General features: G+C 36.1%; 1 protein-coding gene across 4 annotated transcripts in view; it reads left to right on the top strand.

Moving 5' to 3' along the window:
- Positions 1–25,970, top strand: part of Cadm2 (cell adhesion molecule 2) — a 915,204-nt gene that overhangs the window by 436,332 nt on the left and 452,902 nt on the right. The window lies entirely within an intron of this gene.

The raw sequence follows: 25,970 nt of genomic DNA, 5'->3' as shown, positions 1-25,970 counted from the left end.
GAACGCCATAAAATGCATGATGAGCAGACCTAGCACAGCAATTATTTATTAAAAATAGTGCAAGAATGATGAAAACAAAACATAAGAGCTATAAACCACTTATGAGGCCTTAGATCATCTCAAGTTGCTTTTATTTTTAGCTATGTATTGACATATGTAAATTTGTTTGTGTATATATGTATAACTATGCATATCCAACAAAGCTCATCTTTATATTCTGTAAGAATATTTTTTTCTTTTCTTAAAACAAAAGTGTTTTCTCTGAGCACCTTTAGTTTCAGAATGTGGATCACCTTTCACCTTAATCCCAAGATCTGTAATTACAAAGGAGAAGAGCTAGCAGAGCAAAAATACGATTTTATGTTCAATTATCAGCTTAGTATTCATTTTTGTGGACTTTAGATAAGTTATATGCATTAGTATATATAAGGCTTATGCCCATTTTATTTTATATATAACAGATATATCTGTGTGTTTTGTGGCATGAAACAAACCCAAACTTTGATCTAATATAAATTAGCCCAACTCCCATATAATTCATCAACCTTCTTGGAATATGCTCCTCTATTAGCTACAAAGTTGTTCTTTGTTTCATATTTGTTAAGCCTATTATGTGAATGTCACCAGAATGAATAGATTCTCATTTAAATGAATAACTTCCATAGTTTGATGCAATCTACCAACAGCATACCTACAAAAGGGAGGAACATAAAAGACCAGAATTATTGTATTAATAACCCTGAAAGGATATTTTAATTTGTTTGCAACTAAGTAAATCTTTTGTGCTTTTCACTCATGAAAAAGGGCATGGGTGTGAGGGTCGAGACATATCACTATAATATCACCAAAATTGACTGAGGATTCAGGGATAAATGTTCAATGACTCCCTGAAAAATCTCAAGTTCTTTCAATCATATTTAAATATTAGAATTCCTGTAAGCATAAGATAGCAGCCAATTAAAACTTCCTTTTTTCAGCTTCTCCAAGTCCCTTTCCTCTCTCCTATTTTCTGCATTTAAAGTATGAATAGTCACAAGTCACTCTACTGGCATTAGCAGAGTTTTGTGAATTGGGGAGAAAAGGGTTCTACAAAGAAGCCAGAAAGAACTGAAAACAAAAAACTAATAACAGACACCAGTGAGTATCATTCTGTTGTTTTCCTGACTTCACTGCCCACTATAATTACTCTATGTTTGGCACATTATAAGGGGAGAGCAAAATTTAGTTTTAAGCATGTTTACAGAAATTCAATTTATTTCATTTTTTGTACTGTCTATTTATTCTTCACCAATTTCTGAACTTGTAGTTTCTCAGTGCATAAGGGGAATTTTTTGTAAAGACCTCTAACCATGAAATCTCATATCACAAACTCCCTTCTGGACTGACTGATGAAAATCAGGTACTTTGAAGTTCCAAGTTAATATTTAATTAAACACCTTGGACTTATGTTGTAATCTAGATCTAGGCTCTGGGTGTTCTACTAAAATTTAGTAGAATTTGTTTGGGCTTATAAGAAATAGTGGAATAATAAAGATTATTTTTACTCTATTCTAAATTGAGTTTAAAGACTATGATCTATAAGTCTAACTTCTAGACTTCCAACTCTTTTGGAGAAGTGATTCTATTAGCAGTTAGCATGTCACTGAACTGAGTCTAGGATTAGAGTAAGAGAACAGGTATGGAAATGTTTTTATGTGAATATCTGTTTAAATTTTCTGGGTGCCGTGTTTAGACTTGTATTTTCTAACAGAAATTTTAGAAATATGTTGATGCCTTGTGCTAATAGACTCTTTTGAAAGCTAATATTTATTATTATAAATGTATAAACATTAGACATTATAAGGCATAAAGAATGCTTCTTTTCATTGTTGTGGTTACATTTTTTATATATGTAGATTTGTAGAAGCTATGGTTTCTTCAAATAATTTTCTTTTTTTTCTTCTTTTCTTCATTAGATTTTTAAAAAATACCAATCCAAGTTCCCATTCCTTTCTCTCCTCCCATTCCCTGCACACACCCTCCCACCCTCCCCCACATCCAGTCCTCAGAGAGGGTAAGGCACATTGCTTTGGGGAAGGTCCAAGGCCGTCTCTACTATATCTATGCTGAGCAAAGTATCCATCCATAGAGAATATGTTCCCAAAAGAGCTAGTACATGAAGTAGGGATAAATTTTGGTGTCATTACCATTGGCTCCTCAGTCTTCCCCAGCCATGCACCTGTCAACCACATTCAGAGGGACTAGTTTGTCCTAAGCTTGTTCTTTCCCATTCCGGCTGGACTTTGTGAGCTCCAGTTAGTTCAGGTAAACTGTTTCAGTGGATGTACCCCTCACGGTCTTGACCTCTTTGCCCATTTTATCATTCCTCCCACTCTTCAACTGGATCTCAGGAGCTCAGTCCAGTGCTCAAATGTGGATCTCTGCCTCTATTTCCATCAGTTGCTGGATGAAGGTTTTATGGTGATATTTAAGATATTCATCATTCTGACTACAGGGCAAAATCGGGCCCACTCTCCTTTACTGCTTAGGGTCTTAGCTAGGGTCATCCTTGTAGATTCCTAGAAATTTCTCTAGAGCCAGGTTTCTGATAACCCTACAATGGCTCCCTCAAGCAAGATATCTCTTTCCTTGTTCTCATCTCTGTCTTTCCTCCATCTTGACTACTGCATTCCCTCAAGTTCTCAACCCTTCCATTCTTCCTTCTTCTTCTTCTTCCCACCTTTCTTCTCCCCCCACTCCCATGCCCCCAATTTTGTCAGGCAATTTCCAATTTCCAGGTGTATCCAAAAATGTTTTTCTTTGGGTTCACCTTATTACTTAGCTTCTCTAGGATCATGAACTATAGGCTCAATGTCCTTTGATTATAGTTAGTATCCACTTACAAATGAGTTTCCAAAAGTTGCTCAATCATATGACAAAGGCATTTGTTCAACTATGTACATAGCAGCATTATTTGTAATAGCCAGAACCTGGAAACTAATTAGACGATCTTCAACCAAAGAATGGATAGAGAAAATGTGTCACATTTACACATTAAAGTACTACTCAGCGGTAAAAACAAAACAAAACAAAACAATGACATCTTGAAAAATGGTTGGAATTAAAAAAACACTATTCTGAGTGAGGTAACCCAAACCCCAAAAGATGAATATAGTATTCAATTAACTTTCAAAATAGGGAGGCAAGAAGGTCTCACTGATTTGCCTACACTAGCTGGGCAATGAGCTCTCAGAATCTCCATACCTCCACTTCTTTGGGGAATGGATTCGATGTTAGTGACTAGGGTGTTTTAAGTTGCTGCAAGGTATTTGCACCCAGATCCTTATGCTTGAATAGTGAACACTACAGAAAATAGAGCCAATTTGCTACCCTTACATAGGATGGCATACACTCTATATTTTATTATATAGAAATATATATATAATTTATATAGTTATATTTATATAATTTAAATTAAAATGTATTAGAAATATTAATGGTTTCTTTGGCATTTGGGTGGACCTTTTTGTAACTTTAATTTTTTTGATAAAGGGTATACATTTATTTTATTTTATTTTTTTAATTTATTTATTTATTAAAGATTTCTGTCTCTTCCCCACCACCGCCTCCCATTTCCCTCCCCCTCTCCCAATCAAGTCGCCCTCCCTCGTCAGCCCAAAGAGCAATCAGGGTTCCCTGCCCTGTGGGAAGTCCAAGGACCACCCACCTCCATCCAGGTCTAGTAAGATGAGCATCCAAACTGCCTAGGCTCCCACAAAGCCAGTATGTGTAGTAGGATCAAAAACCCATTGCCATTGTTCTTGAGTTCTCAGTCCACTCATTGTCCCCTATATTCAGAGAGTCCGGTTTTATCCCAGGCTTTTTCAGCCCCAGGCCAGCTGGCCTTGGTGAGTTCCCAATAGAACATCCCCATTGTCTCAGTGTGTGGGTGCACCCCTTGCTGTCCTGAGTTCCTTGCTCATGCTCTCTCTCCTTCTGCTCCTGATTTGGACCTTGAGATTTCAGTCCGGTGCTCCAATGTGGGTCTCTGTTTCTGTCTCCTTTCATCACTTGATGAAGGTTAATATTCAGGAGGATGCCTATATGTTTGTCTTTGGATTCACCTTCTTATTTAGCTTCTCTAGGATAGCGAATTATAAGCACAATGTCCTTTATTTATGGCTAGAAACCAAATAGAGTGAGTACATCCCATGTTTCTCTTTTTGGGTCTGGCTTACCTCACTGAGGATAGTGTTTTCTATTTCCATCCATTTGCATGCAAAATTCAAGAAGCCCTTGTTTTTTACTGCTGAGTAATACTCTAATGTGTATATATTCCATACTTTCTTTATCCATTCTTCCATTGAAGGGCATCTAGGTTATTTCCAGGTTCTGGCTATTACAAACAATGCTGCTATGAACATAGTAGAGCATATACTTTTGTTGTATGATAAGGCCTCTCTTGGGTATATTCCCAAGAGTGGTATTGCTGGGTCCAGGGGTAAGTTGATCCCGAATTTCCTGAGAAACCGCCACACTGCTTTCCAAAGTGGTTGCACAAGTTTGCATTCCCACCAGCAATGGATGAGTGTACCCCTTTCTCCACAACCTCTCCAGCAAAGGCTATCATTGGTGTTTTTTATTTTAGCCATTCTGACAGGTGTAAGATGGTATCTTAAAGTTGTCTTGATTTGCATTTCCCTGATTGCTAAGGAAGTTACCCGGTCGCGGCGGTGGACAGAACCCGGTGGCAGCGGCAGAAGGAACCCGGTTGTGACGGGTATACTTTTATTGAACACTTATCTTGAACACACATTCTAATCTGGTATAGAACAGATTAACCTTGAATTTCTTACTCAGGTTTGTAAAGATTAAAAGTATAAGTATACAATCCACATTTGGGTATAATTTTAATATATAAATGGTGAGTTAATATTTGAAAATATTAGCCAAAGATATTAAGTGTGCTTATTATGCTATGAATGTGCTGAAATTATTGTGGTATTTATGGAATCCTAAAGATTAAATGAGATTAAATGAATGTTTATTCATCCACTCTCACTCTTAGAATAAAAATTACATTTTAAAAAGTGTATACGAATGCATTTTATTCCTACATACATGTTTGACCTCAGTAGTCATAGGTTTTTGGCCTCCATATCTGTACCTGTTTTGAGTATCATCTTGTGGAGGGTGCTCTAAATCTAACCAGAAAGTAACTGATCATTCCTTTAATGTTGGTGTCACGAATTCAGCAGTGGTACCCTTCCATGTCAGTCTTTATTGTAGACCAAAGGGCTTTAATTTTGAGGACAGAGTATTTAATTGAAACCATTGATCCCAAATTGGCTAAGGTGGCTAAGCAGTTGGGCACTGAATCCTTTTATTTCCTATGCCTAGAGCTGAAGCTAAAGGAGCAGTCTTCTAACCTAGCTATGACTGAATGTTGGAGAACAAAACACAATAGTGCATTCTGAATATCAAGTATTTAGTCCACAGAACCAACTTCCCAGATCTAGTGCACATATTCTTAAGTAATCAAACATACTTATGCATATTAAAATACATGTAATTCTATGATCTATAAAAATATATCAATAAAATTACCACGGTTATTAAAACTTCAATAACCATGGTTATTTAAAATGTAATATACTTATTTTTGAAATATATTTCTCATATAACTCATATATATATATGTGTGTGTGTGTGTGTGTGTGTGTGTGTGTGCTATGTAATACAAAAGGCAATATTATGTCATATTGGAAACTAAGAATGTTCTTATTTTTATATAATTAGCATTTTTATCAAATTACTTCCAGGATTACTGTTTTCTAAGTCATTAATAGAAGTTAGCAGGGGCTTGAAAGATGGCTCAGAAGTCATGAGCACTGGTGTTCTTCCAGAGTTCCTGAGTTCAATTCCCAGCAACTACATGGTGGCTCACAACCATCTGTAATGAGATCTGGTGCCCTTTTAGGTTATGCAGGCACACAGGCAGGTTGAACACTGTATAAACAATAAATAAATAAATCTTAAGAAAAAATTAGCATTATTTTTTTTAATTTTCTGGCATATAATTTCCTAAGAAATTTAGTTTCTAAGTTTATCTACACGTTATTGTCAAGTTCCATGCATTTTGTGTTTTAACTATTCAAAATTATGGGATTATTTCCCGCTCCATTCACTAAAACACCTATTTTTAAAATATTTTCTCCCCAGTATTAAAGAATAGCTTGGTTATCATTCAATCCATATATGATGATATGGTGTACAGAATCCCCAATGCGCAAAAACATTCATTTTAAGGGGAGCATCACGCAAAAATCTTCCATTCTCCTGGAGATGTTACGGCAGAGCCTATAAATGGGTTTTGTACCAGATGTTGGAATACCTACTGCACCTCATATGACAGAAATCTTAGTCCTAAGACTGTATCTGAAGCTGAAGTGCAGAATTAACTTAAGAAGGAAACTTTCAGTGGAAGTCATTTTACATGATAATAATCTAATAGCAATGGATTTTATTGAATTACATATGACTTTTGAATGACATGAGGAATTGCATGTAAAGTTATTGAAAAAAGATGTCAACATTTGATGTCTAGAAATTTCCCTCTTGCAGGTAAATCTATTCAACTTTCTATTTCTATGCTAAGGTTTATCTTGTAAACAACTGCCAGCAACAGGCATGCAAGCAATTTTTGTAGCCAAAAACTCAGTTAAAGTCTTAAGTTAAAGTATAATAATTACTGTTTCCTTTTAAATTCTAACTTTAGTATTATATTTTAAAAAGTTCTTTATCACACACAAACTCCATGTAAACTATATCTCGTTCTCCATATAGGCATGAAATGTACCAAAATGATGAAAATTATTTTATCAGCTATTTGCTTTTCAGCAATGCCATGATTATTCTCGCTTACCTTATTTCATTGTTTTTATTGGTCTCGAGGATTGTTTTAAACTATTGCTTTAAAAATCATTTATAGTTTTTTTGTGACAGAGAACAGTCAGGAAAATATTTGCCTTGAAAGCTAGGGGACATGAGGTTGATCTCTGTGAAAATGCCATAGCAAACTCCTTGGTTGAGAAGAGATAGAAGCAGGTTGTGCCTTGGGGCTCTCTGTGGCCAGCCTGCCAGTTTATCTTGTGAACTCCAGGCAAATGAGGGACCCTGTTTCAAAGGTAGAGGACAGTATTTTTGAGAATGACAACCAAGATTGTTCAATGGCTTCCACACTCTTGCATATACATGTGCAAATATATCTATACACACATTAATAAAATAAAACAAAAATTTAAACCTATATGTTTTTCATATATGTATATTACATATATAATATACATATGAGTGCCCAGAATCTTTGTGAAAATACAATATTTTTAAAAGTAAACACATACAAGTTATAGAAATTTTGCACCAATATAATACTCCATCACAACACTTAAAAGGTTATAACATATTACAAAAAAATCAAGGTAACAGTATTGTTAAATGTTTCTATTTATAGTCTCTTAATTAACAATAAAACTATGTGTCAGAGACAACCACTGTTCCCAATATTATTAATTCCACAAGAGGCCAAATCTACATAACTCTAAGAGTGACTGTTTTGAATCTTTTACTGGCTTTTGGGACCCTTCTCCTCATTCTGGGTCGCCTTGACCTGCCTTAAAATATGGGTAGATGCTTAACCACACTGCAAGTGAACATGCCATGTTCTATTGAGACGCATGGGTGACTTGGCAACTGCCGAGCAGAATCCTGGGGGAATGGATTGCAGGGGTGGGAAGAGAGGGAAGGTGGGGAATGGACTGGGAAGGGAGGAGAGAGGGGAAACTGCAGACATGATATAAAGAAATAAATAGATTTATTTAATATGTATGCCACTATGAAGTACATATTTAGAGAGCATTAGTATTTTTCACACACTCATATTTAATTTTATACATCCCTAAATGCCAGGTATAAAATTCATAATTGTTGTCCTTTTATTTTGAAAAGAAATTACTCTATACCATAAAAGACAATCTGACATTATAAGCTTTGGGATTTGCCTCTTTATATTAACTCATCTCTAAAAACCAGACCCAAATATTGTTAAGTTCTATCCCTTCATGGTTCAACATACATATCCAGACATAAGTTTCAGATTTTGCCTTATAGAGCAGCAACAAATGATTGATAACTGTTTAAAAATCCTATTTGTAGGAACAAACAGAAACCTTCAGGATGCTGCATCTACAAATGGCTACAGATATTTGAGTAACTTCTCATTCCATTGCCTTATAGTGTATATTTTTTCCATTGGGGTCTCTTAGGTAAAATTGACACAAGCATGATGAATTCAGCATATACAATCTGTCACCATAACTATGCTTCTCTAACATGAGATTTAACTATTTATTGCTGTCAATAAAAACCTCTACATTATCATTCTTTACAAACTACTTTTCCCTTTTGTAAGAGTAATTATAAGAGAAAGGAATATAAAGTTTCACCTCGAGAGAAACGTTTAACTCTGTCTCTATGGGCAACTCATCGGGAATTCTGTGAGGTGTGTGGAAAAAAGACGGTGAGAATGTGTCAGTATGAAACCCCATAATGCACTGTTTTGGAGCTCAGCGGCTTGGCTACAGTCAAGAAAAACATTTACCATTCATTTCATTTCATGCCTAAAATTAATAATGACCTTCAAAACTTGCTTTTAGTTATTGCTGCTGAGTTAAGAACAGTGGAAAATGATGACATTAGGGTCACCAAAAGTAACTTGTAACATTCTGAAGTTATTCTCTCTTGCTATTTAGTTAAATGTAACATTTATAATTCTTTATGTTAATGCATTTAAATGATCTAAACATTTAAGAACAATCTCTACAAAATAAGTTCTGAAAACATATTTTTATCTCTAAAACTATTAAAATGAATCGTAATTTAAATTTCATAAGTATGCAATTTAGGAAACAATGAGGAGGTGGTAAACATTTTAAGACTATTAGAAGAGATATCATGAAAAATCAAGCTATTAGCATATAATATCTTCTTTTATAAATAATTATTTTAATTATTATGTTGTAAATGTGCTGTCAGAATGGAGGCAAATACATATAAATATCTAAGTGTATGCAATTTAACTTTTTTCATTGTTTCTCTAAATAGAACATTGTAACTGTTATAAGTTAAAGCATACTTTTTAATTAATTTATTTTTAAAACTTTCTTTTTAGATTTACATACCAATCCCTGTTCCCACTCCCTCCCCTCCTCCTGCTTCCTCCACCTTCCCTTCCATCAGCTTCCCAGATAGGATAAATCTTCTTATGGGGAGTCAACAATGTCCAGCATATTGCTTTGAGGAAGGACCTATGCTCTTCCCATTATGTCTATACTGAACAAGGTATCCCTTCAAACAGAATGGGTTCCAAAAAAGTCAGGAAAGCAGAAGGGATAAATCTTGGTCTCACTGCTAGTGGCCCCACAGTCTGCCCCAGCATACAGCTGTCACCCACATTCAGAGGGGCTAGTTTGGTCTTATACTGGTTCCCTTGCAGAGTTGGTGGTCTTCCATTAGCTCATGTACGCTGTTTCAGTGGGTGAATCCATCATGGTCTTGATTTCTTTGCTCATATTCTTACTCTTCCTAGTCCTTCAACTGGACTTCGGAAACTCAGCCCGGTATTCTGCTGTGGATCTCTTCATCTGCTTCCATCAACTGCTGGATGAATGTTTTATAATGACATTTAAGATATTCATCAATCAGAATACAGGGTAAGGCCAGTTCAGTCACCATCTCCTCTATTGATTAGGGTCTTAGCTGAAGTTATCCTTGTGGATGACCTGGGAACTTTCTCTAGTGCCAGGTTTCTTGCTAGCTCCATAATGACTCCCTCAATCAAGTTATCTCTTACCTTGCTCTCGGTCTCTGTCCTTCCCCGCTCTTGACCATCCCATTCCTTCAAGATCTCCTCACCCTTCCCTTTTTGCCTTCCTCTTGTTCTGCCTTCCTTTCTCCCCTCAACCTGACTCCCAATTTCTCAAGAGATCTTGTTTATTTCCTTCTCCCAGGGGATTCTATTTATGCTTCCTTGTTACTTAGCTTCTCTGTGGTGGTCGTGAACTATAGGCTCATTATTCTTTACAGCTAGTATCCACTTATGAGTGAGAATATGCCATGCTCATCTTTCCGGGTCTGGCTTAACTCCCTCAGGATTGCTTTTTCTAGATCCATCCATTTGCATGAAGATTTTTAGGATGTCTTTTTTTTTTGTCTGCTGAGTAGTACTCCATTGTGCAAATGTACCACATTTTCGTTACCCATTCTTCAGGAGAGGGCCATTTTGGTTGTTTCCAGGTTCTGTCTATTACAAATAATGCTGCTATGAACATAGTCGAACAAATGTTCTTGTAGTATGATTGGCCAACCTTTGGGTATATGCCCAAGAGTGGTATTGCTGGGTCTTGAGGTAGGTTGATTCTCAATTGTCTTAGTAACCCCAATACTGATTTCCAAACTCATTGTGCAAGTTTGCATTCCCACCAGCAATGGAAGAATGTTCCTCTTCTTCCATATCCTCTCCAACATGAGCTATCATTGGTATCATTGGTGTTTGTGATCTTAACCATTCTGACTAGTGTAAGATTTTATCAAAGAGTCATTTTGATTTGCTGTTCCCTGATGGCTAAGGATGCTGAACATTTCCTTAAAAGTCTTTCTGCCATTTGAGATTCTTCTGTTCACAATTCTCTTTTTTGATCTGTACCCCATTTTTCAAATTGGATAATTTGATATTTTGTTGTCTAATTTCTTGAGTTCTTTATGAATTTTGTAAATCAGTCCTCTATCTGATGTGGCATTGGTGAGGATCTTTTCCCATTCATAGGCTGCCTTTTTGTTTTATTGACGGTGCCCTTTGCTTTATAGAAGCTTCTCAGTTTCAGGAGGTCGCATTTATTTATTGTTGCTCTCAGTGTCTGTGTCATTGTTGTTATAATTAGGAAGTGGTCTCCTATGCCCATACATTGACAACTACTTCCCAATTTCTCTATCAGGGTCAGTGTGGTTGGATTTATATTGAGTTCTTTAATCCATTTGGACTTGAGTTTTGTACATGGGGTTAGATGTAAATCTATTTGCAGTCTTCAACATACTGGCATCCAGTTATGCCAGCACCATTTGTTGAAGATGCCTTTTTTCTCCATTGTACAATTTTACCTATCCAAGAAAATAGGAGATACTTCCATTTTCTGATATCTTTTACAATATCTTTCTTCAAAGACTTAAAGTTCTTATTAAACAGGTTTTTCACTACATTATTCATGGCTATTGTGAATTATAAAATATGTCTCTGATTTCTTTCTCAGCTTCTTTATCATTTGTATACAGGAGAGCTACTTTTTTATTTTTTGAGTTGATCTTGTATCTTGCCATATTACTGAAGGTATTTCTCAACTGTAGGAGTTCCCAGGTCTAGATAGCTGACTTGAACTAGTGGGAGCTCACTGACTCTGGACTAGTAGTTGGGAAACAAGCATAGGACCTAACTAGGCCCTCTGAATATAGGTAACAGTTCTTTGGCTTGGACAGTCAGAACAAAGGAAGGAAGAGATTCTTAAAGCAAGAGGATTCATTTGTGTGTGTGTGTTTGTGTGTGTGTGTGGGGGGGGGGGGTGTGGTGTGTATATGTGTGGGTGGTGTATGTCTTTTGACTAGTATTATGATAATATAGTAGTTTTATCCTGTAAATTCATTTTAAGAAAGGCATATATGAAGAGACAATTCTGTAAACCCAGAATTCTTCACTATTATCCCTTATGGAAACATGAGGTCTAATACATTTAGACCAGTATCTTTTACCTGGAAAGGTCAAGATTATGTTAAAACATCTAGACAAGCTCTCAGAAATCTATAGCATATGAAGGGCCAAGTTCAGTTTGAGCACAGCAACACTATTTATTAACTTATAGGTATGGTAGGGTATTAAAGGTTTTATTTTAGTAAAGTCATAAAAATTAATGAAATTTGTTTTAATGTAGACTGTTTAAATATTACCTTGTGAATTTCAAACATTAGTTAATATAGCTTCATTACTAACTTAGAAGAAAACCAAAGATGTTGAATAAGAACTCTCTAAAAAACTTATTTTTCCAAGTTAAGATATAGTAGAAATATGAAGAAAAGAAATCACAAATCCAACCTAATTTAAAGATTTTATTTAAAAGATTTATGTCAATACTTTGAGTGATGACATAGCTTTAAAATCTGCATCGTTCATATTAACAGTGGCATACATAGTATGAAGCACTGCTCTCTCTGATCGTATTAACAGTGGCATACATAGTATGAAGCACTGCTCTCTCTGATCATATTAACAGTGGCATACATAGTATGAAGAACTGCTCTCTCTGATCATATTAACAGTGGCATACATAGTATGAAGCACTGCTCTCTCTATCATTGCAAAGAAGACGACACACCTGAAACCATGCAAACAAGCCAGCTGCATTTTCATGGCTTACATTCTATGTATGGATTTCTTTTAATATCATTTCCCATTTCCTTATTTAATTTATACAAGCATATGTGTCATTATTCCTCTTACACAGAATACAAAACTGAACTGAGGTAGTCTATTCTGTTTGTTGTTTAGAGGCATAAAACCAGTGTCATCTTTGAACTATTGGCTGAAATTCAAATTAGAAGACTTTTGTTTTTCTCTTGGGAATATGTTTTCCTGTTTATAAAAAAAATACAAAAATAGGTTCCACTCAAAATGAACTTAAGAAATTAGCAAATAAAGTACTTCTTTTTTATTTTATTTTTTTTAAAGCGCAATAAAGTACTTTTTTAACTCAACAATCTGTGTAACAAAAAGTCAGCTATATTTGAATGACACATTGCAACTTCTGAGCAATGTGTCAGTGGGCTACCAAATGAATAGTTTCCAAGGACAATTGTCTTTCCGACATTTACATCATGCATATGAGGTTTACCTATTCTAGGGAGAGAAAAACCAAAACAAGGCAATTGTTAAGCTTTGAGAAGGAAAACAAAATAATGGTCAGTCAAAATTTAAATATCTACACACAAAAACTAATTTGGGTCCATTTACAGGCCCCATATTTTTTTTTAATTTATTTATTTATTAAAGATTTCTGTCTCTTCCCCACCACGGCTTCCCATTTCCCTCCCCCTCCCCCAATCAAGTCCCCCTCCCTCTTCAGCCCAAAGAGCAGTCAGGGTTCCCTGCCCTGTGGGAAGTCCAAGGACCACCAACCTCCATTCAGGTCTAGTAAGATGAGCATCCAAACTGCCTAGGCTCCCACAAAGCCAGTATGTGTAGTAGGATTAAAAACCCATTGCCATTGTTCTTGAGTTCTCGGTAGTCCTCATTGTCCGCTATATTCAGCGAGTCCGGTTTTATCCCAGGCTTTTTCAAACCCAGGCCAGCTGGCCTTGGTGAGTTCCCAATAGAACATCCCCATTGTCTCAGTGTGTGGGTGCACCCCTTGCTGTCCTGAGTTCCTTGCTCATGCTCTCTCTCCTTCTGCTCCTGATTTGGACCTTGAGATTTCTGTCTGGTGCTCCATTGTGGGTCTCTGTTTCTGTCTCCTTTCATCACCTGATGAAGTTTAATATTCAGGAGGATGCCTATGTGTTTGTCGGTGGATTCACCTTCTTATTTAGCTTCTCTAGGGTCACTAATTATAGGCTCAATGTCCTTTGTTTATGGCTAGAAACCAACTATGAGTGAGTACATCCCATGTTTCTCTTTTTGGGTCTGGCTTACCTCACTGAGGATAGTGTTTTCTATTTCCATCCATTTGCATGCAAAATTCAAGAAGCCCTTGTTTTTTACTGCTGAGTAGTACTCTAATATGTATATATTCCATACTTTCTTCATCCATTCTTCCATTGAAGGGCATCTAGGTTGTTTCCAGGTTCTGGCTATTACAAACAATGCTGCTATGAACATAGTTGAGCATATACTTTTGTTGTATGATAAGGCCTCTCTTGGGTATATTCCCAAGAGTGGTATTGCTGGGTCCAGGGGTAAGTTGATCCCGAATTTCCTGAGAAACCGCCACACTGCTTTCCAAAGTGGTTGCACAAGTTTGCATTCCCACCAGCAATGGATGAGTGTACCCCTTTCTCCACAACCTCTCCAGCAAAGGCTATCATTGGTGTTTTTTATTTTAGCCATTCTGACAGGTGTAAGATGGTATCTTAAAGTTTTCTTGATTTGCACTTCCCTGATCGCTAAGGACAGGCTCCATATTTTTATCAGCATCGTCACTGAATATACAATTTGGGATATAGAAATTGTAATGTCATTTCTTCATTCACTCAAATTTCCTCCAAATGCAGATAGTTTTGTAAGTGTTTCAAGCCAAAAGACTTTTATTCTTTAAACGGTGAAATTCTAGAAGTAAAGCACTTCACCTAGGTCTCTAAAACTTGCCAAGTGCCTTGTGACCAGAGGACTTTGGATTTAGTATTTTGTTCTGTTTAAATGATCATGGGAGGCCTTTGCTAAGGATTAGAACATTCTTACAGAATGGGACAGGCAAGGTGTAAGGCTAAGTCATTCTGAATGGAATGGGTACTTGGATGCTGTTTGAATTTATTAAAAACAAAACTTAATTTGAGTAAAGTTTTAAAAAATAGTTTATCTTCATCCCTCATGTTCCCATGCCCCATGCCCTCCCTTCTACCCCCATTACCATTTTACCTAGAAGATTTTTACTATTTCCCCTTCTTGAGTACCTTCAATCTTGTCCCTCTTAGGGTCCTCCATTTCATCTAGCTTTTCTGGGATTGCAGACTGTAGCCTGGTTTTTCTTTTCTTTATGTCTAATATACACTTCTGAGTGAGTACAGACTGTGCTTATCTTTCTCGGTCTGGGTTACCTCATTCAGAATGATTTTTTCTAGCTCCATACATTGGTCTGCAATTTCAAGATGTGTTTTTTTTTCTGCTGAATAATACTCCTTTGTGTAAATGTACCATTTATCCATTCTTCGGCTGAGGGCCATCTTGGTTGTTTTAAGTTTCTGGCTATTATGAATAATACTCCTATTAACATAGTTGAACATGTGTCTTTTGGTATGACTCTGCATCCTTTGGGTGTATGCCCAAGAGTGGTAATGTTTAGTCTTGAGGTAAATTGATGCCCAGGTTTCTGAGAAATTGCAGTATTGATTTCCAAAGTCACTGTATAAGTTTGCACTCCTACCATCAAGAGAGGAGTGTGCACCTTACGCCACATACTCTCCAGCATAAGCTATCATTGGCTGTTTTTATTTTAGCTATTCTGAACGGTGAAAGATGGTATCTCAGTCATTTTGGTTTGCTTTTCCCTAATGACTAAGAATGTTGAGTGATTCCTTGAATGTCTTTTGGCCTTTTGAGATTCTTCTGTTGACAATTCTCTGTTTAGATCTGTACCCCATTTTTTAATTGAATCATTTGGTATTTTGATTTCTTGAACAAGATGGATAAGTTGAGTGAGGGCCAGAAAGGGAGAACAAATAAAGAGATATCTTATAGACAGGGGCCACTATGGGGTTAGGGATAAACCTGGTACTAGGGAAATTCCCTGGAAACCACAAGGATGACCCCAGCTAAGACTCCTAGCAACAGTGGAAAGGGTGCCTAAACTGACCTTCCCCTATAATCAGAGTAGAACTACCCTAATTGTCATCATAGAACCTACATTCCGTGATGAACGCAGATGCAGTGATCCACAGACAAGCACTGGGTTGAGCTTCTGGAGCCCAGCTACACAGAGGGAAAAAGGAATCTATGAGCAAAGGGGTCAAGAACATGATGGGGAAACCCACAATGACAGCTGACCTGAGCTAGTGGGAGTTCACAGATGCCGGACTGGCAGCTGTGGAACGAGCATGGGACTGAATAGGACCTCTGAATGTGGGTGACATTATGTGACTCGATCTGTTGAGGAGGTGACTGGCAATGGTTTCAGGACTTAACCGGAATGCATGAACTGGCTTTTTGGAGCTCATTCCCTATGGTAGGATACCTTACTCAGCCTTGATACAGGAGAAAGAGGCTTGGTCCTACCTCACTTGATGTGGCAGAATTTGTTGACTCCCTAAAGGAGGCCTTACTCACTCTAAGGAATGGATGGGAGGTGGGATGGAGTCAGGTATGGGATGCAGAAGAGGAGGGAGGAGGAACTGGGGTTGGCATTTAAGATTAAATATATATATATATATATATATATATATATATATATATTAATAAAAATGCCAAGTGATGCACTTAATTTTTTAATTTAAATTTGTTTTCACAAATTACAAATCCTGACTTATGAGAAATTAATATGCTTCATAGAATTTTCCCATAAAAATAAAATATAAAATCAGCAAGAAATGCAGGATCACATCATGAGAGGGTACACAGCATAAATAACTTGTGAAGTTACCCTGGAAAACATTTTAGGAAGTTTATTTAAATTGTGTGAAAATCTTAATTATGTATCCTCCTTTGCTTCAGCTGTTGTTGGCACTATCCCAACTGTGGTTGCTGATCTTGTCTCCCTAACTTGTAAATGCTTATGCAAAACTCCACTGAACTCATCTCCAAAGGCACCAGGCTTCACACCCAAGGGCAGGGAAAGGGAAAGCATTCAGTCAAGAGTTCAGTGCTTAATCCTTAAACCTTGCACTTTGGTTTTTAAGGAAATGGTTTTAAATGAAAAGCAATAGAAAACAAAACAAACAAACAAAATGTACTTTCTTACACTTTCAAAACAATGACGCCCATGTTTTACAAACATGTTTCACACAACTGAAAAAGTAATAAAACGTAATCCAAGAGAATGCAACTTATTAAATACTGTCTTTGTTTAATTTCAACAGTTCTATTGATACTTCCATCAAAACCAGAAAAAGTTAGAATATTATTTTATAAGCATTAAAATATGTTAAGATAATGTCTCTCAGCAAAAAAATGGCCCTGTATTACTAGATGGTGTAAAGCTATAAGGAGAACTTTGAGATAGCAAACCAAAAAGAAATGCATAAATAGCTTAAATGTCCTTAACAATGAAATAGTCAACTGGACAAGATAGAGCAGAGAAGGATGAAAAACGAGTGAATGGGAAGAAAATCTCAGAATAGTAGCACTAGGCTTTAGGTATTTGGGTAAAGGTTTTCTATATTTGTAACCATATTAATTATAGAACATGAAATTGCCCTACATGCACCAGTCAAAGCAACTCTAGCCATTAAAATATTAGATTCCTTATTTTTTTATTTTCTGATTGGTTTTTATATGGTAATATGAATTCTTGCATTTTTACCACATTCACAAATATAAGTTATTTTTGTATCATTTAAGATTTATCTGCATGCAGAGAAGGTAGAGCAGAGTACTCAAACAAAAGTTTTTTGAATTTTTCCGTTTTTCTAATACAATCGTTGTTACTTGTAGCATGCTTCCATTGTATATACAATTTCATTGTGTATTCCAGTGCCCTCTGTTATTGAGTATAATCCTCTAGAAAGTGACTATTGACATAATATGAATAACTGAAAGATGCTTGCAGTACTTACTGAAACACGTATGCATTGTGGGAGCTGCTCACTCCCCTGCAATTTCCTTGGTGTTATTTCTGGAAGAGCATTGTCTCATGTTGAAAACAGAAGGGTTTTTTTTTTTTTTTTTTTTTCCCACTGAACCAAGCACAGGTGTGAAGCTGCCAATCAAAGTGGAGCAAACTGTCAGACAAAACATTTTAATTGTGCATTCACTTCTGACTTTGCGTCTTTTTATTCTATGGCGTTCCAACAACATCAATTTAGGCTAGCTTTTCTGAAAGATTCAGCTTGGGAGTTCCCTAAGGAGACTGAGTTACTTTCCTGTCCCCAAGAATGTGGTCACTGCATGCAGGTTTATGGCTTGGCTGGTGAGACAAAATTAAACATTCAGATATCTTGTCATCCCAAGGTTTGTATTTCTGGCAAGCATGAAAGAAATTATCACCTGAGCATGCTTCTGGGTGAGATGTGGTTTCTCCAAACTAAGAAAAATTGTTGATGTTTCATGGCAATAGAAAGTGATATTTAAATAGTTAAGACAAATTTTATCTCATGGAGAAGTATATCTTTTATGTAATAGGAAATAATTTGCAAGATGAAAGGTTTACAGCTTAGAAATGCCAGGAGTTTTAGGTTGGATACTTTTAAAGTACTTGTGAAATACAGTGAAAACCAAGTTCCTTTATTAAAAATAATTTACTATAATATAAAATGTTGACTCAACTAGGTAAAATCGCTTTCATAAGAAGTTCAAAGATAGTCCATTCCTTTAGTCCCAGTACTTGAGTCCCAGAAGCTGGCAAATCTCCATAGATTTGAGCTCAGCTTGCTGACCATGCTAACCAGGTTGACGCAGTAAGACAGAAAAGGAAAATTTAAGTTATTGTTTTTCATCTTAATTTTAAATTAGAGGAAAGAAACATAGCATCATTTTGAATGATATTGTTCACATGTATTTATTATAATCTTGGAAATAATTTGCTCCATTTTCTATTATATTAAGTTCATAGAAGATGATTCTTAATTTTACTAGCAAAATAATGCTTGCCTCAAACATGAACACATTTTACATTTATTTTAGAAATACAATTACACTGCTTACAATATAATTGCTTATGTACACCAATGTCTTGTGCATAAAATCAATCTCAAGGTGACCTTGTACTTTATACACAAGGAAGGTAAGAAACGAAAAGCAAGCAGAAGACATGGCTGTATTACTGAGACATAAAAATCAGACGACACATTAAGTCATCAGTCCCATTGAGTACTGTATTGACATACTGAATTATTTTAATCTTAATTAAAAATGATTGTGCTGTGTGTGTGATTTCTTAGCCGTTAATTAACATAAGCACTTCAAAAACCAAAGTGGCAGCATAATAATATGTTCATAATTTATAGTGTAAATGGTAGCCCTAGGGAATATGCATTGCTATAATTCCCTTGTAGGTCGGCTGATGTCACGTTCCTTATTAGTATGCCAATCAATTAGAAGATGAACAAGGAGAAAGAAAATATTAGGCATACTGTATGCTTATCAAAATACTGTATTTTCTTGCTTGGGGTCATGGGTGTAAATGACTGAATGGTGGTTCATTTTTCACATGCGTTTGTAAATGTCCCTTTCTTTCTGTATGGTATGTCGTGGCATGTCTCTAATCAGTAAATCTAATGGTGATGGATAAGTGATAGTGAGTGTGGTTTGAATACAGAGCCTTTTCGTACAATTTCTCCTCAGTTTCCTAATAGTTTCCACCCCGTAGACCATCCTCATTCGTTCCTTGCTTGATGATCAACATAGTTGTTCAAAATCCATGAAACAAATAACTTAAACTAATAGACATCATGTAATTAATATATTCACCATTTTTAGACTTATGAGTTTTGATAAAAAAAAGATCCACATTTGATTAATTTGGTTGAAAGTGCAGTATTACATACTGCAAAGGAATCCAAGGAGAAAGGAACGTGCTAGAACTACAGAGTTGTGCCATTTTGTTTATTTCTCTACCTGAAAAAAATTAATGCATGTTTGGTCTCTATTATTATTTTCATGTTTATTGTGAGTTCATGTAGTAGGTCAAGAACTCAAGGATCACCAATAATCAAATTGTTGATAAATTTATATGCAATATATCATAAAAAACATAATTTCCTTAAAATTAGAAAACAATTTTTTTTCTTGTGTATCTATAAAACCATGGTCACCATATTTGTCTTCAATTTGTCAATAGAGCTGGAAAAATTTGAAACAACACCTTATATGCTATTATAAAATATCATTTAGGAACAGGGCTATGTACTGGCTGGTTTTTTATGTCAGTTGATACAACCTGGAGTCATCAGAGAGAAAGGAGCCTAAGTTGAGTAAATGCCTCCTTGAGATCAAATTGTAAGGCATTTTCTCAATTAGTGATCAGTGTGGGAGTGCTCAGCACTTGGGCTGGTAGTCCAGGGTCTATAAATAAAGCCTGTTGAGCCAATCATCAGAAGCAAGCCAATAAGCCGCAGCACCCCCTCTGATGTGAGATTCCCCTCTGTGTGCTGGGATTACCATTAATGAACCTACCTAAATTCTTCTTTGGACCTACAGGAAGGCAGAACTTATGTAGGGCAGAGAAAGCTAGGTTGCCTAGGAGAAAGGAGACAGAGTCTGGGAGACACAATGGAGCCACCGCAGGAGATAGGTGCCCTGAAACTTTGCTGGTAAGCCACTGTCACGTGGCAATACACAGATAAATAGAAATGGGTTAAATTAAGATATAAAAGTTAGCCAATAAGAAGCTAGAGCTAGTGGGTCAAGCAGGGATTTAATTAATACAGTTTCGTGTGGTTATTTTGGTTCTGGGCATCTGGGACGAACAAGCAGGCCCTCCTGCTACACTCCCTTCATGGCCATTTCAGCAGCTTACATTCCTGTTCTGACTTCCTTTAAAGAAAAAAAGCAAAGAAAAAAGTTAAATTTTTCTAGTCACTTTTTCTAAGATAGAAAATGAGTTTAGACATATTTCCTTTAAACTCTCAATTTAGGAAAACAATGCAGAAATATACTATAATAATTGTTTGTACCTGACCAGTCACCACAAATTATTTCATTATTATTAATGTAATTAGTAAAGTAAGAAAGATGTTATCATTATGAAAACATGGATTATAATTCAATTTACTTATAAAGGTAATTTGCAGTCCAAAGTACTGAGTCATAATAAAATGACATTTATTTCACAATAAAAATGGCCATATATATCTTGGAGTGTCATTTCAGTATTAGAATGTACAGCCAGAAGATATCACAGGAAGCTGCCAAAAATTTTGTCTTCAGTTTTAAGGCTCATGTCTATGTTCAAAATTATCCCACACAGGGCGAACAGTCTGCAGAATAGCAAGTGCCTTATCAACATGTAAACAGGAGATGAATTAAACAGCCCAGTGGTTCAGGATGAGTTCCTGCCATGCACAAGCTGCCTACTGAGCCTCTTTCCAATTCTCTTTTTGATTTTTTTCTCACATTTGTTAGTTCTTTGAGAGTTTCACGCAATGTGTTTTTTACAACATTCATTTTGTATTCACTTACTTTGTGTTCAAAGTATTCAAGAATAAATATTAAGGGTGCTTGCCAAGTGCATTTACCCTTGTGTATTTTCTTGGAAAATTATGTGTTAGTGAGTTTAACTTTTTTATATCATGGAAAGGACAAGTTGTATTAGGAATTATTTTAGAGACTTTTGTATTATTTGCATTCATTAATTTTTACTTTTTTTGTATTTCATTCTTGTGACTAAGTAAAAGTGAGTCTATGTAAAACTTTATTATTTCAGTCAAAATAGAGTGTGTATACATATCTCTAATTTTGGCTAATGTGTGAAACAGTATTACCATGTAACTAATCATTTATAAGTTTTGTGGGGAGATATGGATATAATTCACCTCATCAGAGCATCAATTATTCACAGTACAGAAGTGTGAATTACACATACATATGTTGTAGAATTCAAAGTATCCTGCTTTTGAACTGATTTTGAAGATCAACTAATAGGAAACTAAATTATTTTTTCTAATTTCATCTGTCACATGAAAGCTATAGTAGGCAATCCAGTATTATATTTTTAAGACAATGTATTAAAAACATAAAATTTTATTAAATGGAAAATATCAATGCAGATCATATATTTTGAAATATTTATTTAATTGTAGAAGATATAAGGATGCAAAAGCAGCAGCTTTTAAAAGAGTTGTTACCTTTAAATGCCTCCAAAATAATTGTTCATTTTTACTTATTGAATAAGAATATTCTGTGTTTTTTTAAAAATAACGCTGATGCATTTGATGAAGAGCAGAAGAATTTACTAAAACTTCGCTCTTCTATATCAATGCATAATTTATCTTAGAGAAAAGACAAATAAAATGTCAGAAAAATAAAGAATAAATAAATCTTATTAGGGCAGAAAAGAAAACTAAAAGATGGGAAGAAAGGAAATGGCTCAGCAAGCACTGCTTGCTGTGCACACACTAGGACCTGAGTTTGCATCCCTAGGAAATACACAAATTTGATCATATTAATGCACATCTGTAAAGTCAGAAAGGAGGGAGGATGAGAAAATACAAGTCGATCCCTTGTAGCTCTCTGGCTAGGTGGTCTAACCATGTTGATATGCTTCTTTCTGGTTCACTGGTGGCACCCATACACAGTTTTGTGTAGGGACATGCAAAACACACACACACACACACACACACGTGAACATTTATAGAAAAAATACACAGCACACAGATAAATAAAATAAAGCTATTTTCTCTTCCTTTGGTGATCTATGTGTTCCTCTTCGGGACATGTTATCTAGGTTTGCTGGTGCTCTGCACTATAATCTGATTATTTTTGCTTTGCATATAATATCCACTTATGAGTGAGTCCATACTGTGTTTGTCTTTCTGAGTTTGGATTAGGGACTTGGTCCTGCCTCAAATTAATGTGTCAGACTTTGTTGACTTTCCATGAGAGCCCTTATCCGTTGGGAGGAGTGGATCAGGGGGTAGGTTGGGGGACAGGCAGGTGGCAGGAGGATGTGGGGGGAAGAACAGTGAATGGACTGTAAAATTAAATTAAAAAATAAATTAAAATTGAAAAAATAAAAAAATAATAACCTAAAGCTAAAGCAAAATTGGTTTTACATATTATTTCTCATGTATAAATATATTTGTAGTATTGGGGCTGAATCAAAACCTTTCGTACATGTTAGGGCTTGCTAAGTCTTTTATTATTAAGATTTTATTTAGCTACTTAAAAACTCAACTATTTTCTATTAATCTGTCTGTAATATTCTATATTTCTCACCAATTATCTACCTACCATTATTTTTAGGAATGCAACATTTTAGATACAATTTATTCTTGTTATTTGCTGATTGCATGTTTGTTAAGTAATCTATTATGTAAAATTTGTCACACAAAAATTTAGAGGTATTTTGTAGTCCCTTAAAAAAACAACAGTGAATAAGGATAATGAATCAGTTGGGAAGGTCTCTTCTATACAAACAGAAACCAGAATTCTGATTCCTGGTACTAACTGACATAAAAGCCAGATAGGTATGGTGACCCCTGTTATCCCAGAGCTGAGAAGGCAGAGAGAAGAGAAAAGCTAGGAAACATGGTTAGCTAGAGGACACAAGTTAGTGAGTGCCAGGTTCAGTGGGTTTCAGCCTCATTAAATAAAGTAGAGAACATTGAGGAAGATCTCTTGCCTATATTCATGCATATCATACACTTACACATACAAAAGAAAATAATTGAAACAAACAGATAAAAACCTACATGGACAAAGTCAAACATTAAAAATATAAGCATTTTATTTAAAATAAAATTATCTTCACCTTTCTTTTTCTAGCTCCAAACTTTTCCAGGTCTCTTCTTTCAATCCCTCCTTTGTCACCTATCTGCATTATCAAATTGATAGCCCCCCCATTTTATGTAACATTGTTTTTTATTGAAAAAAAATTTCTACCTCCTCCCAGCCTCCCATTTCCCTCCCCCTCCTCTCACTCCTCTCCCTTTCCCCCCACTCCTCTCCCCCTCCCTCTCCAGTCCGAAGAGCAGTCAGGGTTCCCTGCCCTGTGGAAAGTCCTAGGTCCTCCCCCCTTCGTCCATATCTAGGAAGGTGAACATCCAAACTGGCTAGGCTCCCACAAAGCCAGCACATTAAGTAGGATCAAAACCCCGTGCCACTGTCCTTGGCTTCTCATCAGCCCTCATTGTTCGCCATGTTCAGAGAGTCCGGGTTTATCCCATTCTTTTTCAGTCACAGTCCAGCTGGTCTTGGTGAGCTCCCAATAGATCAGCTCCACTGTCTCAGTGGGTGGGTGCACCCCTCGTGGTCCTGAGTTCCTTGCTCATCTGCTCCCTTCTTCTGCTCCTCATTGGGACCTTGGGAGCTCAGTCCAGTGCTCCAATGTGGTTCTCTGTCTCTATCTCCTTCCATCACCAGATGAAGGTTCTATGGTGATATGCAAGATATTTATCAGTATGGCTAAGCATAGGGCCAATCAGGTTCCCTCTCCTCAGCTGCCCAAGGAACTAACTGGAGACATCGCCCTGGGAACCTGGGAGGCCCTCTAGGTTCAAGTCTCTTGTCAACCCTAAGATGGCTCCCTTAATTAAGATATATACTTCCCTGATCCCATATCTATCCTTCCTTTATCCCAACCATCACATTCCCCAAGTTCCTCCTATCCTCCCCTTAATTTGTGATCCTAAAGAAGCTAAATAAGAAGGTGAACCCAAAGAAAAACATATAGCTTTCCTCCTGGATATTGGAAGTAGACAAGATTGCTGGCAAAAAATTGGGATCTTGGGGTTGGGGTGGGATGGGGGTAAGGGGAGATGGGGAGATAGCCCCCTTTTCTTTGACTGTTATTGTTATTGTGTGTATATGCACAAAAATATAATACAACCTACCAAGTCATTTTACTTGTTTGTATATATGATCAATTATGTAAAATATGCCTTTTAAAATAATCAATTCAGTGAAGAACAATCTGTGTCTTTGAGATTTTATTGTTGTTAACAACTTATTTGTTGGAAATGTCTATAAGCATTATGTTAAAAAGATATCTAGCACTTCAACCTTTAACAAATTTAAACTTTTCTTATGGCAGAAAAGCGTGTCAGAGAAATTCTTTCAGATATAACTTAACTGACATTAGCCTTGAGTTCTACCATAATCAGACAGTGATGTGGTCCGTAGAACATCCTGTGGGGCCATGCAACATGGGCAATGGGGAGTAGGGGGCAAGGATGAAAAGGGGCCATATTTCTGAATTAATGAGATTATGAGGACTTTAGAAAGTCTAGCAATTGGCCTGAATGTGAGGTTGAAAACCACAGAAAGGAATGAGGAAAATGTTATTTCTCCCACAGCTAGAGATTTATTATAAATAAATACTGAATATAAATATTTTAAAGGCAGGTGTTATATAAGATGGATTTGAGCAGAAACGCATAAAAGAAGGTTGTACACTTCTAGACTGACAAAACTATTTTGTGATCAAAGCTTCAAGGAAATCTTACTTCGTATTTTGTCAAGGACCAATGACTCAGTAACCTTTAATTCCATGTTCATGGTGACTTACATAATTACAGTGACTATAACTTGATTTTATATACTTTTCACCAACCAATATAGTTTTATTAAATTTTCTAAAATTTTAATATTCTGTTCAAAAGGAAATAATAGCAATAATTGATATGCATATTAAGGTCCAATATATTAAATACTTAAAAGTGTTTTTTTCATGTAGTACGACCAGAAGAGGTTTTCCATGTTCCCGAAAGTCGATTTCCACTGATTTAGAAATGTTTCCACAATGAGAGATGCTGGGCCCGTATTCACACACACATTCGTACTAAGTATCAGTTCTGGGTTCACATTTCCATAATAGTACATACTTATAGAATGAAATTATACTAGAGTTCATATTAAACAGCTTTGATATCTGGAGTCTTTATCAACTAACCTTGAAGTTCTTTGCGTCTTGCCCACCCTTCTTCCTCTCTATTGCCTATCCTCCCTCACCTCAGTGGGTCTCCTCCATGTTAGTCTGTTTCCCACTTCATATCACCCTGATCCTGTTAATTCCTTTTCCAGATCCATCCATGTCCCCCGCTCCCTTCATGCACAGCTATGGTCCTATATTCTCCATATTTTAAAGTAATTTTTGTTGTATCTTAAGGTTTGGAGCTAGGAATTTCAGGTGTGAAAGAACACATGACTTAATTTTTCCAGCTCTGATTAACGCTCTACACTGTTCAGATAGGTTGAGAATGTCATATATATCATAGGCAAATAAATATAAGAAAGAAAGAGAAATGACTTTATTTAGTATAATCTTTTCTATGTCCATTCTAATACATTCAAATTTAATTATTTCATCTTT

Source organism: Microtus pennsylvanicus, chromosome 1, assembly GCF_037038515.1.
Source record: "Microtus pennsylvanicus isolate mMicPen1 chromosome 1, mMicPen1.hap1, whole genome shotgun sequence".
NCBI lineage: Eukaryota > Metazoa > Chordata > Mammalia > Rodentia > Cricetidae > Microtus > Microtus pennsylvanicus.
The sequence above is the reverse complement of the archived record's forward strand: the minus strand, read 5'-3'. Positions and strand labels throughout refer to the sequence as shown.